This window comes from Pelodiscus sinensis, chromosome 22, assembly GCF_052426305.1.
Source record: "Pelodiscus sinensis isolate ZL-2025 chromosome 22, ASM5242630v1, whole genome shotgun sequence".
NCBI classification, from domain to species: Eukaryota; Metazoa; Chordata; order Testudines; family Trionychidae; genus Pelodiscus; species Pelodiscus sinensis.
The window spans coordinates 5639912-5657500 of record NC_143073.1 but is presented as its reverse complement, the minus strand read 5'-3'; the positions used below and the strand labels follow the sequence as shown (position 1 = coordinate 5657500).

General features: G+C 43.6%; 1 long non-coding RNA gene across 2 annotated transcripts in view; it reads left to right on the top strand.

The window, feature by feature from the left end:
- Nucleotides 1-17475, top strand: part of LOC142819542 (uncharacterized) — an 18999-nt gene extending 1524 nt beyond the window's left edge. Inside the window, exons 1-3 of one of the 2 annotated variants that reach the window (XR_016347709.1) lie at nt 7558-8614; nt 10384-10740; nt 17014-17474. This is a non-coding gene — a long non-coding RNA (uncharacterized LOC142819542). Of the gene's footprint in view, nt 1-7557; nt 8615-10383; nt 10741-17013 lie in introns of those variants that run through there. The other variant, XR_016347710.1, reaches the window with a different exon arrangement.
- Nucleotides 17476-17589: the final 114 nt, after the last annotated feature.

The window sequence follows — 17589 nt, the reverse complement described above, 5'->3', positions numbered from 1 at the left end:
GAAACTGGAGCTGTTCTATAGAGGGGGAAATTTTGTAGGTCCTTTCAGGAAAACGATGAGATTTACATGTAAATAAGCAACAGGCAACACTGCAAAGGGGGGGAGGGGGATGCTGGAATTCTGAGTCGCATATTCCAGGTGGACATGGATTTCGTTGCCTTTTAAAAGATACTGGCAGCAGAGAGAGAGGTAGAAATACCATCTCTCCGGAGTTAAACAAGGACGCAACTATTATAGCATCCCAGAAAAGGACATTGCAGTGACCTGTGCTAAGAATCATCTGAGTTCTGTACAGCAGTTCATGCCCATGTAGTAAGATCCCAGAAGACAGTGTGAGCCGAGGCAAATGGGATGTTTAAATGTAACAATATGATGGATATAGGACATGTAGAGGCTGAACCTCTCTAGTTCGGCAACACCTGTGGTCCGGCATGATTGCAGTTAGCTGGATGTTCACTTATCCTGGGGGTGGCCAAGTTTCCTGCAGCCCCGTAAAGTTTGTTTAAACCCACCAGTCCTGGCTTTCAGGGTTCTGTGCTATTCTTTAGCTCTAATTTACCCCTAAAAGTCTTTTAAGAGCCCAGTTAGCAGTGTATGTGTGGGCAATGCTGCTAGACAATATTAACCTCTCCTGGTCTGGCAAATCCAGAGTACAATTCCTTGCTACTTCTGGTTCGGCATCAGTCAGTTTCCAAGGGCACCGCACTAGAGAGGTTCAACCTGTACAATGTATATGAAGCTTACAAAATCCAACATGCCCTTTCACCCTGGGGAATGATTGTTTTTCACCAGTGAGATCAAAGATGCATCATGATAGTAAAAGGGACGGGGATAAACTCTGGGCCTGGATTGAGCATTTTCGTGGCATTGTTGCAAAGCTGCTCTGTCCCTTTAGTGCCGAGACCCCGATCCTGCAAAGGGCTTTTATTCCCATGATTAATTTCACCCCTGGGAGAATTCTATTGTCTAAACGGGTGCCACTTCTGTGTCGGTGCTTCGGGATTGTGCCCTCACATGCTACAGTGAAGACAGTGCTACAGAAAACCCACCGTGTCACCGGAGGGAGAGTGATGAAAATGCTGTGGAATTGGCCTCATTATTAGGGCCGATTCAGAGCTCTGTTTACACCCTTGTAAATCTAGAGAAAGGCCATTGGAGTCAATGGAGCCACTGCAGAATGACACTGGTGTGGCTGAAAACAAGAGCCGGCTAGTTGTCTACAACCTTAGAAAGCCGTTTGTACCAAAGCAGGTACAAGTAAGACCAAGAGCTTAGTCCTGCAGACTCTACCTCCTGGCTGAGGATCGGCACTAACCCATACTCCTGTGAGCAAAGCTACGCAGAGTTTGCGGTGTCAAGCCCTAAAATTATCTTTATACCTTCATTCGCTGTGATACTTTGTGGTCATCATTTCCCTTTGCACCGTTCAATTGTCCCTCTCACCCTGTTGCTGTTTTCAAAGGTCTGCTGTAGACCCAGCTGGATTTTTGTTTTTCCAAAAGAAGCCCGTTTTTTCAGGCTAGAAGAGAAAACGCCCCACATCTGTATCACAGGGCAGATGCATTACAAAGTGATCAAACAGAGCTACAATATCCCAAGACAGAAATGTCCTACTTCCTTCAGAAACACTTACATTAAAATGGGAATATTTCCTTTTACAGTAATGTATCTTTAATGCAACTAAATATATCTGGGATATATCACTCATGCAACTGATCCTAAAATTGCATCAAATGTACTTATTTTGTTCCAATTTTCTTCCAAAATGGAATCTCAGCTTTCGGTAATGTATGGCGTACTCTAATCACTCCTCAGTATAGAACTCAGCAAAGGTACTTAGCATGAAAGATGCTAAGCAAAGTAAATTATATTGAACCTGGTAGCATTTTTATCAGGGTGAATGCTTTTCTTTTCAGTTGCTAAAAGGCTTTCATATACAAAAGCTGCTGGAAGAGAAGTGATCTTTTAAAATAAGCAAAAACAAATAAGGTGGGTTAATTTTTGATTCACTTTTTTTTTACTGTGAGAGATTCTAATGCAATCAGTTTGTCAAGATGACGCTTGATAATGTAACTTTGCATATATTGTCCTGTGACTGAAGCAAGCAAATCCCATTAGAAAAATGGAATGAAAAACTGATGGGATAAAAAACCATTTAATGCGGAATGGAAAATCTTGCCCCTGGTGCATAATAATAAAAAACCCCCACAACAACCTCTGTTTGCAATGTGATGGACTGCCTCTTGTTTAAAACAAGATCAGGTCAGATTTAAATGGCCCTGAAGGTTGGAAAAGTTTGAAGTTGGGACAGAACTTTGCAGGAGGGGCACCTTGCTACTTTAAATAATTGTGAAATCCATTCCCAACCAAAATAATGGCGTGATTCCTGTATCCCCTTCAAAGAGAGTTAATTCTCAAAAGTTTCTCAGAACATGAATATATTTCTATTCCCCCAAGAATTTGGTAGAAAATTAGTCATTTGGTTTCTCACATCCATATGTTCTCTTGCTTGTTGCACTCTTTGATTAGCTGTGGTTTTGGCGTTCATTTGATTAATTTAACTTACTCTCTTTACTGTATATGCCAATACTGGACCTCTCAATTGTACATGACTGAGTACATTCTAGGTATTTACTTTCCAGAACCATTAAGTGTCTCCTCACTTTTATTGTTAAAATGATTTCGCTCAGAAATCACCTGCCATGAAACTGAGATTTTAAAGAGACCCTTTACACCTGAAGAAGGAACCTCAAATCATTTTAAGTTTCCCGCATGCCTAATTTTTTTTTCATAGCCCTTCATTTGGGGGATTTTGTCCCCCACTCAGCTGTTGAGAGGCAGGACTGGCCATGAGAATGTAACAGAATCAAACCCCATGCCTACCCCTATTGGATGTAGAACCTTCAGACACCCAAAACAGCCCTGGCATAGAAAAGTGGTTCTGTGAGAAACTGACCTGAACAGTGTTTTCTGCAACAGTCAGTCACCTTTTAGTTTTCAAATTTCTCAGATCCGTTTCTTGCACGAATTGCCTCCCAGAGGGTGTGATTGCTAGGCAGTGGGTGCAATTTGTGAGGCATGGTAATGTAGTTCAGTGTTTCTCAACCTTTTTTTTTATAAAGTATCCCTTTTTAAAAAATGGTTGTAAGTACCCCCTTAAAAATTTATAAGTACCCCCAGACACACAACATTTTTTTTCTAGCGTTGCAACACATTTGTTTAAACAACTTAATTGTAGCTGGGCGGGTGATGAAATTTTGGGGTGTAAAAAGTACAAAAATAATAAAGCGTTGTCAAACTTAAAACAAAAAAATCAGTTTTCTCCAAATTTCAGTTGTGTGGATGTACCCCCCGGACTTTTCTCGAATACCCCGGGGGTATTCATACCGCTGGTTGAGAAACACTGATGTAGTCTGTTTACTGAAGGCAGAATAGGTGCATTTTGAAGGGGGGGCACTAGATATTAAACATGATCCCTTAAATAATTCAGTCTGTTGATCAAATCTGAAGTCCCCTCCTTCACTTCACTCTACTTTGGGTCCATTTAGGGCCTGATTCACTTTGAACCCCCCTTTACACCACTCAGGCACTTAAACAAAACCTGTTTGCAACCCTTTTTGCCTGGCCATCGTGCTCAAAGAGGCTTTCGCGGGACTAAGAATCTGGTTCTGCATTTGTGTTCTCTCTTAGCTGGTTCATTTAAAGGGGCTTGATCGCCGATTCCAGAAATGTAAGGCCTGATTCTATGTTGCCCTGCCTCCTGTGTGGTCATTTACACCAGGTGTAAGCCAATTTGGTAGCATTTTACCCTGTCCCTGCTTTGCACTGGCGTAAATGACAGCACACAAAGTATGGGGCAAATGGAGACCAAGACCCATAAAGTACAATTTAAATACAAATCCTTCAGCTTTGTTAAAAGACATGCTAAATACCCCAGGCGCATAAGGGCTTTCCATGTTCTGGAGAATAGAGCTGATTTATTATGGAGGGAATTATCCAGTCTCAATTGCTTTATTTTTTAAATCCTACTTAATAGTTATTTATGTGCAAGTGTCTTTTATGCGCTTTTCCAAGGGAGCTGCATATACATCCAGCGCTGAAGAACTTGCTACTTTTTGCCTTCGATAAATAGCTAAAGTTGCTTCAACATGTGTAGAAAATACTTTGACAATTGCAAATACAGAGGTAAAGTTTTGGGGCTATCTAACGGAATTGTAAAGGAATGGGCGATTGTTGTATAAAAATACCACACACTGCAGAGAAAATACAATCGATAAAACCTGCAGTGGCAATTGCAATCCTTGTATGAAATATATACTAGAGATAAAATTCAGCGTTTAAAACCTTCTGTTACAATTAAACGTAATTCTTTGTGCTGTGTTTTTAAAATCCACTTCTCAGTGTTCAGCCTTTCTTCTTTTTGGGCATGCAAGTTTTAAAAAATAAATGAAGCAAGAGGAGTTGCTGTTTTTTAAATCATTTTTTTATGATTGTTTTATTGTGGTTTGTTTCGGAACATTGTAGAAAAGATTCCTAAGGATAAAAAGATTTCTCTGGCGCGAGATATGTGAAATGACATGCAGATGAGAAGCCTTTCACACTGTGCAGAACATTTTAAAATACAAATTAATGAAGTCAGGATTAACGTGGTATTGCTGAGTGATGTTTCCTTTCTACATTTCTTACTCATTCTTGCTTTTTTCTCCTGGGTACATAAGGCTTGAAAAACTACACAGGCTAAAGAGGGAAAATGTTGACAATGTAGCGAGGTAGTTTTTTAATATAATTTTTCACAAATACATGATTTTGGTCAGATTGAAACGATTGTGGCATGCAAAATTCCTAATATATCTAAAGGAGAAAACAGTCTTCAGGGTGGTGAGGGGAAAATTAAGTTTCGTATTTAGGAAGAAATTGAATTGTTTTGGTATGCAAATAAAATTGCTCAGCGGGAAACCTAAGTTCCTACTACACAAACTATCCTGTTCATAGAGAATTCTGCTTATTTTGTTCATTTTGTACCTGTGCATCTAAATCCCCCAAAGACATGGTTACCTTGAAATCCTGACAATTTCCAAAAATGAGCTAAAAGCAATGTCATGTATCTCACCTGCCCCATGAAGCCATGTGTCAAAGTTTGAGGTTTTCTTATCACGTTTTCCTGTTTGAATTTTTTTTTCTCTCTCTCTGACGTTGCTGTGTTAAAAAATAAATAATTTTAAAAAAATCCTAGCATTCTAACTGACAATTCAGGGGAAAAGATGACATAGAGTGCTGGCAAATGCACAAAATAAACAAACAAAAATAACATTTGTTCTCCAATATCTTTTATCTTAAGGGCTACTTTAACAACATCAAGTTAATAATATTCAGACAGGAGTGTAGTTTATTAAGTTGATTGTGTTCCTTAGTCATAATTTCCTCTTCCACTGTGCAGCCCCCCGAGGCATGCAAAGTCCTTTATAAACACTGATCAAATCTTTCTAACCCACCTTAATGAAGCTGTGATTTATTATTGTCCTTAATGTACAGAGGTATGCGGTAGTCAGCCTGAAAGCCGCTCTCTCTGCTCACTTGCTCTAGTGTCTTTTACTTAATTTTTACTTTTAAATAGAATAGATAAAAAACAGATTTAGCTCTCGGATTTATACCAAGGTGCAGGGATTCGTTGAATCATTTTTAATGAGACCCAGAGAAAGTGGTTTCATAGCGGTATTTAGTTTAATATCAGAGCAAACCTGAAGGAATTCTAATCCTAAACAACAATTATTTAAACATTGTCCTCGGATGTTTAACATGTTCCTCGGAACAATGTATCTAGGTGTAGAACAGAGATGCAGAGGCAGATATGCAGAGAAATATAAATATATAAAATCCAGACGAGTATATCTACAATGGAAAGACAAACTTGCATAAGCTATTGAAGCATCAGTTTTTGGGCTTGTGTATCCAGGACTAACACTCAGCTATACCAATAAAGAAGGGTGATAAAGAGAGATTGCTACACTTTTTTTATTAAAAAAAAAACCCCTTTGCTGAATTAAAATCTTCCGGATTATTGTTACTGGTGCCTATATAATGAGGATTCACTGAGCATACCTTGTAAAATCTCGCTTTCTAGAGAGCTCACCTTTCTTAGGCAGGTGTTTCATCTCCTTGATGTATATGGGTTGTATTAAATAACTTAATCTAAAGGGAAATTAAACCTATCTGACTAGGTATTTCTAGTGCACCGTTGCTGTAGTCCCTAGGCAACCAATAATTAAATTATACATCTAATCTGTCTATTTAATATGAGAGGCATATATATATATATATATAGCAGTTTCTTTCTTTCTTTCTTTCTTTCTTTCTTTCTTTCTTTCTTTCTTTCTTTCTTTCTTTCTTTCTTTCTTTCTTTCTTTCTTTCTTTCTTTCTTTCTTTCTTTCTTTCTTTCTTTCTTTCTTTCTTTCTTTCTCCATACACCGTATCTATCTATCTATCTATCTATCTATCTATCTATCTATCTATCTATCTATCTATCTATCTATCTATCTATCTATCTATCATGATGCTAAGCAAAATAGATTGCTTAGGAACCCTGCATCCTACACCTCACTCTTTAGCAGGAATATTTTATGACCAGCGATCATTTTATGACAGCAAAGTGTGAGTACATGGCAAATGGTGTTTCACTGACCTTCTTGTCTAATTTTGTTTCTTTACTATTGTGTGGGGTCCTTTTAAAATATCCGTGTCTAGCACACATCCTGATACAATAGTTGGTTATAAAACCCACCAGTCCTTCTTGAGTTTAAGCCTGCCATTTAGCCAAGTTGTGTCTATTTTCCAGAAGTTATTATTAATATTTCTACCATGCCTAAACATCTAACTAGGGGCTTGATCTAACTTCTAGTAAAGACTGTGAAAAGATTGCCACTTGATTTAAATAGGCAGTGGATTGGGACTTACATGACTTGTAACACATTTGCCATATTCCACACTCAGACAAATGTATATTTGAGGTATTTTTTTTAAAGAAATAAAGCATAATAGGTAGTTTCAAGCCACTTCGATATTGTGGCTGTGGAAAAATTTGTAGAAAAAGCAATCTTTTGCCCATTTGCTAGTTGTTAATTTTTTTAAAAAAAGATCTGATTTTGCAATGGCCTAAAACCAAAAAGGCAATTATTTGCAACATGAGCTGCAAAGGAAGGTGTGCAGATGTGGAATATTTTGCACCAATAAATGTGGCTAATTGTAAATCACATCCCAATTGAGGCATCAAAAAATAGACAGGAGGGAAAACTAAGTGTGGCCGTATAAAAAGTTAACAGCAACAATTTATGTGTAACCTGAGTACAGTCATTGTAACTACTGCTTAATGTGTGCTGGGTCTTGCAAGTTATGAAAGTAAAAAAAAATGGCTTGAACCTCTTTCATGATAAATTAAGCACTGATTGTGACCAATGCTCCTCTCCCTCTCCTGTGTTTATGCTCCTTGTAAATTGTATTTTAAGACCTCTCGTTTACTACGCACATAAAAAATAATTTGCATCCTCAACAGCTCCATTGAGCTTAAAAAGCAAAATAGTCACTACACGCTACGTGTTGTGTTTTATGAACTACAAATGTTGCACGCTCGGCTCCAAGTTCCCGAGGCGATAATAAAGCCATTGCTAAGAGTGCTGGCTTTTGGCATAGTTGGGAAGTTTGCGCTGAATTTTGGTCAGCATTTTACCATGGCCGCCACCTTAGCTCAGGTGCCTAAATATGCCCCTCACGGGATTGTCCAAACGCAGACGTCAACCCTGCGGATTCTCCTTTGCTGATTGAAGAAAAATATTTCCTAGAGAAGAAGCTCGCTCTCTCAATGCTCTAGCCGGGGCACCTGTATTGTTCCCAGGGCACAGTTTGGCTGGGCAAGCGCGCATTGACCAAGCTTCCAAGTGTTCACTTTACATGACAAGCTATCACTTCGAAAGCACAAAATAGGAGTTTGATCTCTTGCGTGGATCACAGTGAAAACTTTTGCAGTGTCTTCCGAAGAAGTGTGGGCTGGTAGGTGGGGGGGTTAACAGGGGTGGATTTCTTTCAGTATTAAAACTACTCCTGAGAAACAAGTTAATTGCTAGACCATCAAAACCAAACATATAATAATTGAAATCTACAGGCAGCTGTCTCTTCTTTGGAGTCTGTTCCTCAGCGATTAAAAAAAACCACACACACACAAAACAACCAACCCTAGTATGACAGCTTCAAAAAACCCCACTGAGATTGCCTGGAAATCTTTGCAAAACGCTCAGCACGGAAGAAAACCCTGCTCTCTAAACATATATATTCCCTGTTGACCCCTCCCCTCCTCCGACCAGGAATAACCAGGGGCATTTGTGTGAAAGCAAATCTTTTTTTTTTTTTGTCAAAAAGTTGCTTTTGCTACTGATGCCTTTTTTTCCTTCTTCATGTCAGAAATCTCTGGCGGTGACATCTTGTGTTCATCTCTACAGCAACTAGAAAGAAAGAAAGAAAGAAAGAAAGAAAGAAAGAAAGAAAGAAAGAAAGAAAGAAAGAAAGAAAGAAAGAAAGAAAGAAAGAAAGAAAGAAAGAAAGAAAGAAATTAACTCTTAGGGATAGGTAATAAAGATCCTGTCTTCTTGCAAATGTACCTATCCAATATACCCTCCATGATGGAAGTAGTCTGTATATTTTTTGTCTCTTGAAACACCAGTGCAATGCTCCTGAAATCATAGAATCATAGAATTCTAGAACTGGAAGGGACCTCGAGAGGTCATCGAGTCCAGTCCCCTGCCCTCACGGCAGGACCAAGCACTGTCTAGATCCAGGTGGCCAACCAGTTAGAGACGAAGAGCCAAAATAGCTGTGGATAGAATGTGAGCCACGTATTATATACCTATTTTATCTATCTATCTATCCATCTATCTATCTATCGATCGATCGATCGATAGATAGATATAGACATAGTACACAAAATATAGTGATAAAAATAACATTACAGGACATGTCTGACAAAAAAACATTAAAAAGTCTCTAGTCATTTAAAAAATTCACAGCCAGTCCTTAGATCTTCAGAGAATTTGACAAGGAACAAACATCAAATTAAAAAAAAACCCTTTAAAAATACAATGATATTCTCACACTAAAAAAAGAAAAAGCATCCCCAGCATGTAATTTAAATTTAACATTATTGCCCTACTATGTCCTGTGTGTTTTTTATAATGAAACTGAACTGAGAAGTAAATTAGCACAATTTGAAGTGCGTGTTTCACTCCAGCTTGTTGATCTCTGGTATGGTTTCCTCATTTTTTTTTTTTTTTTTTACTTCTGAAGATTATGGCCTTTTTATAGATCTAAAAATTCAAGTTTGTCCCAGACTGCAAATATGACAGATTCAAAAACAATAAGGGAGAGACTCATATCTCGGAATAATTGCTTCAGCCTGGCAAACAATCGCCTTTGAATTTTCTTTAAAGAAACACAGTGTAAACCAGGTACACGCTGCTTCTTTTTTTGCCCTGGAATTTGAATATATATGACATCTGTGTTGGCTGCCTTATTCTGCATCCATGAAGACTTTGGGTGCGTATAGACTGGCAAGATTTTGCGCAAAATCTTGCCGCCCGTCTATACTGGCCGCGAGTATTTGCACAAGAACACTGACTTTGTACTGTACAACATCAGTGGTTCTTGCGCAAATACTTTGATGCTCCCACTCAGGGATAAGCCCTCTCGTGCAAGTATTCTTGCACAAGAGGGCCAGTGTACACAGGCAAGTTAATTTCTTGTGCAAGAAAGCCCGATGGCTAAAATGGCCATCAGAGCTTTCTTGCGCAAGAGAGTGTCTACACTGGCACAGATGCTTTTGCGCAAAAAAAAAGCCACATTTCTTTAAGCAAAGAGCCACATGCTAGCCACCCCGGTCTAGATCATCTCTGACAGGTGTCTGTCTAACCTGCTCTTAAATATCCCCAGTGATGGATCATGTCCTCTCTCAGTCTTCTCTTTTTCTAAACTAAACAAGCCCAATTCTTTCAGTCTTCCCTCCTAGCTCATGTTTTCTAGACCTGTCATCATTTTTGTTGCTCTTCTCTGGACCTTCTCCAATTTCTCCACATCTTTCCTGAAATGTGGTGCCCAGAACTGGACACAATACTCCAGCTGAGGCCTAATCAGCACAGAGTAGAGCGGAAAAATGACATCTCGTGTCTCGCTCACAACACTCCTGTTAATGCAGCCCAGAATCACTTTTGCTTTTTTTTTTTTTCACTTCAGATAAAACATCCTGATCTTGGCCCTGTCTTCCCAGCAGCACATCCCTCTGAGGATCGCAAAGCCTTTTGTAAATAGGAATGAAACGTTGCCGTGTTTATTCTCTCCTTTCACAGGCAGGGAAACTGAGGCATGGAGCAGCGCCGTGATTTCCCACCGTTAACGTGTAAAGAGCAAGGGAATAGGATCCTGACTGGAGCAGAAGCCCTGGGAATAGAAGCCCTTGGCTCTCCTTCTTCCTGTGCTGTTCAGACCATGCACCACCATGCACTATGGCTTCTCCCTGTTGGGTTGATCTGTCCGGATTGAAGCTGAGAATTGCTTGGTCCACACACTGACCTGGGGCCAGGTTCTGCAAGGAACTAAACATCTGCGGCCGTCCATGTGGATCGGGGCAAGCGTTGAGTGGCACGAAGAGCCCAGCGCCACTTCTAGATGACTCCATGTGCTTTCCTAGCCCGTTGCAAGCGCTGGTAAGGATTGGGGATGTATGGGGAAGCCTGGGGCAGGGACGACAAGGATGCAGGGATAGGCATGAGGCAGCGGCTGGTACCACTTTCTTGCTTGGTGTTGAGTGACTGGATGGGTTTTGTGGTTGCCTGGGCTTTTCCACGGCGCTTTATGAAGAAATCCTGCTCATACCCCTGGCTTGTAGGTTGGGCTTTTCATCAGTAGACGCCAAAGCTTTCGTCAAAGGAAGGTCAGAGCCATGCGCCTCAGGGGAACCGAGGCCCGGACGGGGCCGGGACTTGCCCACGGTCAGCCTGGAGGCCGGTGACAGCGTTGGGAATGGGTCCCGGGTCTGGCGCTCGATTCACTAGACCCCGCCACCTCAGGAAGTCAAGGCCAGCTCGGCCGTTCCCGGCTTTTCCCGGCTTTTGAGGGCAAAGAGCCTGGTCTTGCTGGTGTTTTGGGCTCCTTCAAGGCTCTCTGAGGCAAACAACAGGGCCTGGGTCCTACCTGACTCGCACTGATGCCCCTAACGCCGCACTGTCAGCCCGGCAGCGGCTTCTCCCCACCGGGGAGGTGGAGAGAGAGAGTTTGTCTCACTCGCCAGCTAGGCCCTTGCTGGCATGCAGAACCCCACAGCCCGAATCTGGCTCCCTGTTCATTTCCTAGGGGCTCACTTCTCCGGGGTGGGGGGGCTTGTCTGCACCTCCAGCGCCCCCGGGGCCCAGCGCCCCACCGCAGCGCTTCCATGTAGACGCTCCCTCGGCCGCCGTCATCGGCCTGGGAGTTTGAAATCCCCGAAGTGTCAGAGCGACAAAGCGCCCCATTAAGTCACAATTCCACCCCCGCCCCCGAGCGCCTAGACCAGAAAGGAGCTGGGGACGTCCGTGGCAGTTAAAGCCCTCCCCGGTCAAAGGGAGGAAGGGGAAAGGGAGGGCGGGAAAGAAGAAGAAGCCCCCCACGCACCAGGCTTTTCTGCTGCGCCATGTGAATTAACTAACTTTGTTTTCAACCAGGCCTCTCCCTTAATACCCTCGCCCCTCCCCCGCACTTTGGCTGGCGTTTGAGAGTAAGCGAGGCGTGAGAGATCCTTTGGAATAATGAGGTGTAATTAGCCCTGGCAGCTTTTATCTTCCAAACTCTCTCTCTCTCCTTCTCCCCCCCCCCCCTCTTCAATTAGATTGAAATAAAAAAAAAAGGAGAGAAAGAACAGAAAAAGTTTGCATGCCGCCCGCATGGTCCATGGTGCATTCCGGGTGCCAGAGATGGAGTTGTCCTCCAAACCCCGAAACCTGGCACGAACGCGGCACTTTGCCTCGGTAGCTCCCCGTGCCCAGAGCAGGGGAGAATCAGCCGCTAAGACTCCAGGCAGCCGGCTTCTATTCCCACTGACTATGGGCAAGCCGCTCCGTGCCTCAGTTTCCTTTCCCAGGAGCCCAGGGGTTGTCTCTTGCTTTGAGTCCATGCAGCAGCTGGTGCAACGGAGGCCTGGGTCTCCACAGCCAGGCCACCCCACTCACAGATGTGCCAAGGAGCTGGATTCTGGGAGGAGAGCTTTATTAATTATTATTGCGTTAATAATCTGAGGGGAAACCAGGAGAGAGTTTGTAGCTGTTGTACGGAAGGGAAGAGGCAAAGAGACCGGTCATGCGACTGTCAGTCCGCAAGGGCTGCTTCCAAGGTAGGAAAAGGACTTGGACGAGCCTTCATGGCTGACAAACTGGCCAGGAGTCTGGGCATGAGTCCAGGCCGCGTATGCGCCAGTTGGCAGACAAGCGGGGGGGTAGAAAGTATCCTCAGGTCCCCAAAATATTTTTTGGCTCTTCTGCATGTAGTTGCCGTCTCCCCAAAATCTCCTTAAAACACCTTCTCTCTTAGGGTGCGTCTACACGGTGGCGCTATGTCGGGATACTTCCGGGATCCCAAAACAGCTGTTCCGCGTCTTTCGAACACGCCTGTTATTGTGAAATACAGCAGGCGCGCTATTCCGACATCCCTGCTGTCGGATATCATATCCCCCCTCAGTTTAGAAAAGAGGAGACTGAGGGGGGATATGAGAGAGGTCTATAAAATCATGAGTGGTGTGGAGAGGGGGGATAAAGAAAAGTTATTTATTAGATCCCATAATAGAAGAACTAGAGGACACCAAATGAAATTAATGGGTAGCAGGTTTAAAACTAATAAAAGAAAGTTCTTCTTCACACAGCGTGTAGTCAACCTGTGGAACACCTTGCCAGAGGAGGCTGTGAAGGCTAGGACTAGAACAGAGTTCAAAGAGATGCTAGATAATTTCATGGAGGTTAGGTCCATAAAAGGCTATTAGCCGGGAGATAGAAGTGGTGTCCCTGGCCTCTGTTTGTCAGAGGCTGGAGAGGGATGGCAGGAGACAAATCGCTTGATTATTGTCTTCGGTCCACCCTCTCTGGGGCACCTGGTGCTGGCCACTGTCGGCAGACAGGATACTGGGCTAGATGGACCTTTGGTCTGACCCAGCACGGCCGTTCTTATGTTCTTATGTTCCCTGTACACCTCATTCCACGAGGAGTAAGGGACGTTTTTGAGCAGCGCTTTATTTCGAAAGAAGTGCTTTGGGAGACAGCGCTGGATTTCGAAATAAGCCATTTCAAAATTGACTTGAAATAAGCTGCACAATTTACATGGCTCAAATCGCGTCACTCATTTTGAGCTATGGGTGCTGTATAGACACACCCTCGCTGGCCTGGTTCTCGCAGGAATAAATCCCCAGGAGAGGACAGGTCACTAAGGCTACATCTATACTACAAGAGTTACCAGAAGCTTTTTCACGGGCTTCATTTGCATATTCTCTGCCACTCCATTTTTGCGTCAGGGTTTTTTGTGCAAACACCGCTTGCGCAAAAAAACGGATCGGAAGAGACTATGCAAATGAAGCATGAGAAAATGCTAATCCGTGCTTCATTTGCATTGCCTCTTCCGGCGAATCTTGTAGTGTAGACGTAACCTAAGGGTACATCTACACAGCAGGGCCAAACTCAAAACAAGCTGCACGACATGAGTGATGCTAATTGCACAGCTGATGTCGAAATAGCTTCACTCGGCTTTTGGCGCGGTCCACGAAGCCGTTATTTCGAGACAGAGCTCTCGTCCCCTGACCTCCTTTCCTCCTCGTACAGTGAGGGCTACAGGAGTTGGAGTAAGAAGCCAGTTATTTGGGATTTATTTCGGGATGAGGGGCTTGCCGTGGAGACGTCGCCCCAGTGTCCTCTGCCAGGTCTGAGCCCTGCTCTCTGCCTCCCGGCCTGCAAAGTGAAATCAAATAAGTTGTTCGAGGCACCTGCGTGGCTGTCTTGGTCCCTTTCTATTCCTGGCTGCCCTCTGAGCTCTCTTACCCGTGACCCTGCTCTTCAGCCTGACAGCCTGATGGATGGTCAGCGCCCGGTGATTTATGACGGCCTTTAATATTTGGAAAAACAGACAAGACCGCACGGTGGGGGAGAAAGGAGGCTGCCAAGGGGACAGGGCTGGGTGGATTTTCAAGGCTGTTGGGGGGGGAGGAGGAACGGGGGAGGGATTTGTCAACCCTTTCGACTGGGTGGGGGAGGGGAATAAAGTGCTCCGTCTGTCCCGAGTGATTTATGTGCAATTGCTGCGATTAAATTGGCCTTAGCTAATGATAACTAACTAGTCAGGGGCTGACCTTTCTATGACAATGAAAAGGGGCCAGGAGGCCGGCTGTGTCTGTGTGTGTCTCTCCCTCCCTCGAACCAGGGAAATTTATTTAGCCGAGACACCGCTCATTACCCTCCTCCCCCTCTTTAGAAAGAACCCCTCCCCTCCTTGAAATGTCCATCTGAGTCTTGGGGGAAAGAAACCCTCAAGCTGCTTCTCCGCATTCGGCGTAAGCCTGAGGGCAGCTTTCCACGGGGCGGGAGTCGGCAGTGGCGAGTTTGGGGTAGCTAAGCCGGAGCAGGCTTTTGATGACCAGAGGCTCCCTGTGAACAAGAGGCAGGACGGGGTCGTCGATGTCACCGGATGGGGCTTAAATAAGCTTTCTGTGTGACTTTGGGCAGGTCACGTCAGCCCAGACCCTCAAAGGCGCAGAAATGCCTAACTCCCATCGGCAACACCTTCCCATGGGAGTTAGGCGCTGGCATACCTTTGACGATCTGGGCCTCTGCCCCTCCGTGCTTTAGTGCCTCATCTGTAGAATGGGATCAGAGTTTTCTTGTGTCTCACTTCAAGAGTGTGAAGTGCTCTGAGATCTACAGATGCAAAGCATTCTGTAAGGAATAGTCGCTGTTATTATTAATATTAATTCCGGGCTTGATTCTTAGCTACCCAATGGCAAGATACCGTGATTTACAGCCACTTTCAGGGGCCTCTCCACCAGTGTTTCTCACCCTTTTTTAATAAAGTACCCCTTTAAAAACATTATAAGTACCCCCTGTACCTGCAGTTTTCAGACACACAATTTTTTTTCTACCATTGCAACACATTTGCTTAAATAACTTAATCGTAACCGGGCAGGCGATGAAATTTTTGGGTGTAAAAAGTACACAAACAATAAAGCGCTGAAAAATAAAAACAAAAATTCAGTTTTCTCCAAATTTCAGTTGTGTTGACTTACCCCCCAGACTTCTCTCGAGTCATCCAAGTGGGTGAGAAACACCGCTCTACGCTATCCACTAGGATCTGTGGGCCACCAAGCCACATGCAGCCCAGCGGAGTTCTACGTGTGGCCCGCAATATTTTTTGCGGACCGTTGCCCACGCACAGGGATGCCAGATTCCGCTGGTTTCCAACCATGTCGTTTTTTTCCATTGATTGTGCTGCCCCCGTACCTCAGTTTCTCCATCTGGGAATCAAAATAGTTTTGCACTGAGCAAAAGCTGTTTCTCGCTCAAACCAACCTTTCTGCAAAAGTGTGCCAGTTTCACGTTGGGGCAAAAAACACAAAACTGTCAAATCTTCAGGTCCTTACTGATTCCCAGTTCTGCCTTCCTGTTTTTCCCTTTGATATTTCCATACCTTCTGCTCCTTGCTTCCTACCCCCCTCTTTTTTTTCCTCCCCCTCCTTCTCTCCTATTTATTTTGGGTCTGCACATCCTAAACTCCAAACTCCGATCATCAGAAGAAGTGGGCTGTGCCCATGAAAGCTCGTGATCCCATCTACATGTTTTGTTAGTCTATAAAATGCTACCAGACCTTTTTTTGTTTTTTCAGTTTATCTTGTACAGACTAACTCGGTTCCCCTCTGAAGCGTCTGAAAATTTTGAAACAGTTTTTTGCTTCACAATCGGCTTGGTTTTGTATCCAAATGTGGTTGTGCCAAGGGTTAACATTGCAACAAAATGTTTCCAACGATGGGGGTGGACCAAAAATATTTTGAAAAAAAATCAAAATGTTGATGTGTTCATAGTGATTGGAATCAAGAAAAAAAAGATTAAAGTCTTGACATTTTTGCGGGACAGAAAATCTTCAGTTTGGTCACTTACAAAAGTAAATTGTGTGAGCAAAGTGGATTATAGGTTTGTGGCAGTACAGTGACACAGCGTTGCTATTTCTTCTGTCAACACAGATGTAGCTAATCCACCTCTCTGAGGGACAGGAGTTTGAATCCTTCCAGCAACCAAACAGCATTTCCCTCAGGCAGTAGATTGACTGAACTACAGTGCTCAGGGTGCATTAGCAGGAGTGTTGTGAGCAAGATTCTTCCGCTTGACTCCCTGTTGATTAGGCTTCAGCTGGAGAGAGAGTTCAGATCTGGGCTCCACATTTCAGGGAAAAGGTGGACAAATTGGAGAAAGTCCAGAGAAGAGCAACAAAAATCAATAAAGGTCTAGCAAACATGCCCTGTGAAAGAAGACTGAAAGAACTGGGTTTGTTTAGTCTGGAAAAGACAAGACCGAGAGGGGACATGAGAGCTGTTTTCAAATAGGTTGTTTCAAGGAAGAGGGAGAAAAAATTATTCTCCTTAACCTAGGAGGCTAGGACAAGAAGCAATGGGCTTCAATTGCAGCAAGGGAGGTTTACGTTGGACATTGGGAAAAAATGTGAGGTGGTTAAACACTGGAAGAAATTGCCTAGTTCTAGGAATCTAGGATTCTCAGTTTTTCACAGCCCGGAATGACATACCTGATTCAACCTAAGGGTTAGAGGTCTAGGCCTAATTGTGTTTGCAAAGAGGCGATTAGCTTAGCTTCAGGGACTCCTTCAGAGGCCAGGAGGAAGGCTGTTCCTGAATCTGTCAGCCCAGGCATTGCTGATCTCTTCTTTGCTGCATTGAGAATATCAACTCCTGTCCTTTTTCCTCCTAGGCAGGCTGTGGCATGAAGCAAGGCCTTTGAAGCAGCAGGAGGAAAACACCGGGCACTTGAAGAAAGATGACTTTGTAAGGACACATCACTGGGACTCCAGAGCTGCAGACTCAGTTCCCTGCTCCGCTACTGCCTCTGGTATGACCTCGAGCAAGTCCTTTAGGCTGTGGACAGTCCTCAGTAGTTTAATGTCTTGGATGCCTCATTCCGATTCATCTGGACATCTAGGTCTTGTAGGCAGGTTTGAACACCTCTGCGTGAATCTCTCTGGGCCCTCAGTTCCCCACCTGTGAAATGGGGAGAATAAAGTTCCTTTGCTCCCACTCTGGTCTTTTTCATCCACAAGGTCTGGATCCTCCAAGTATTTAAGAGTTTGACTCTTGCGTTCCTTGAGGCAGGGATGTATTCCTTATTATGTGTCCGTGCAGTGCCTGGCACCAGTTGGTCCCAATCCTGGTTATAGAACGAGGATTAATCTCAGAAGGCACATCTACACAGCAGCGTTATTCCGGAATAACAAAGAGTGTGTCTACACAGCAGCGTTATTCTGGAATAACAAAGAGTGTGTCTACACAG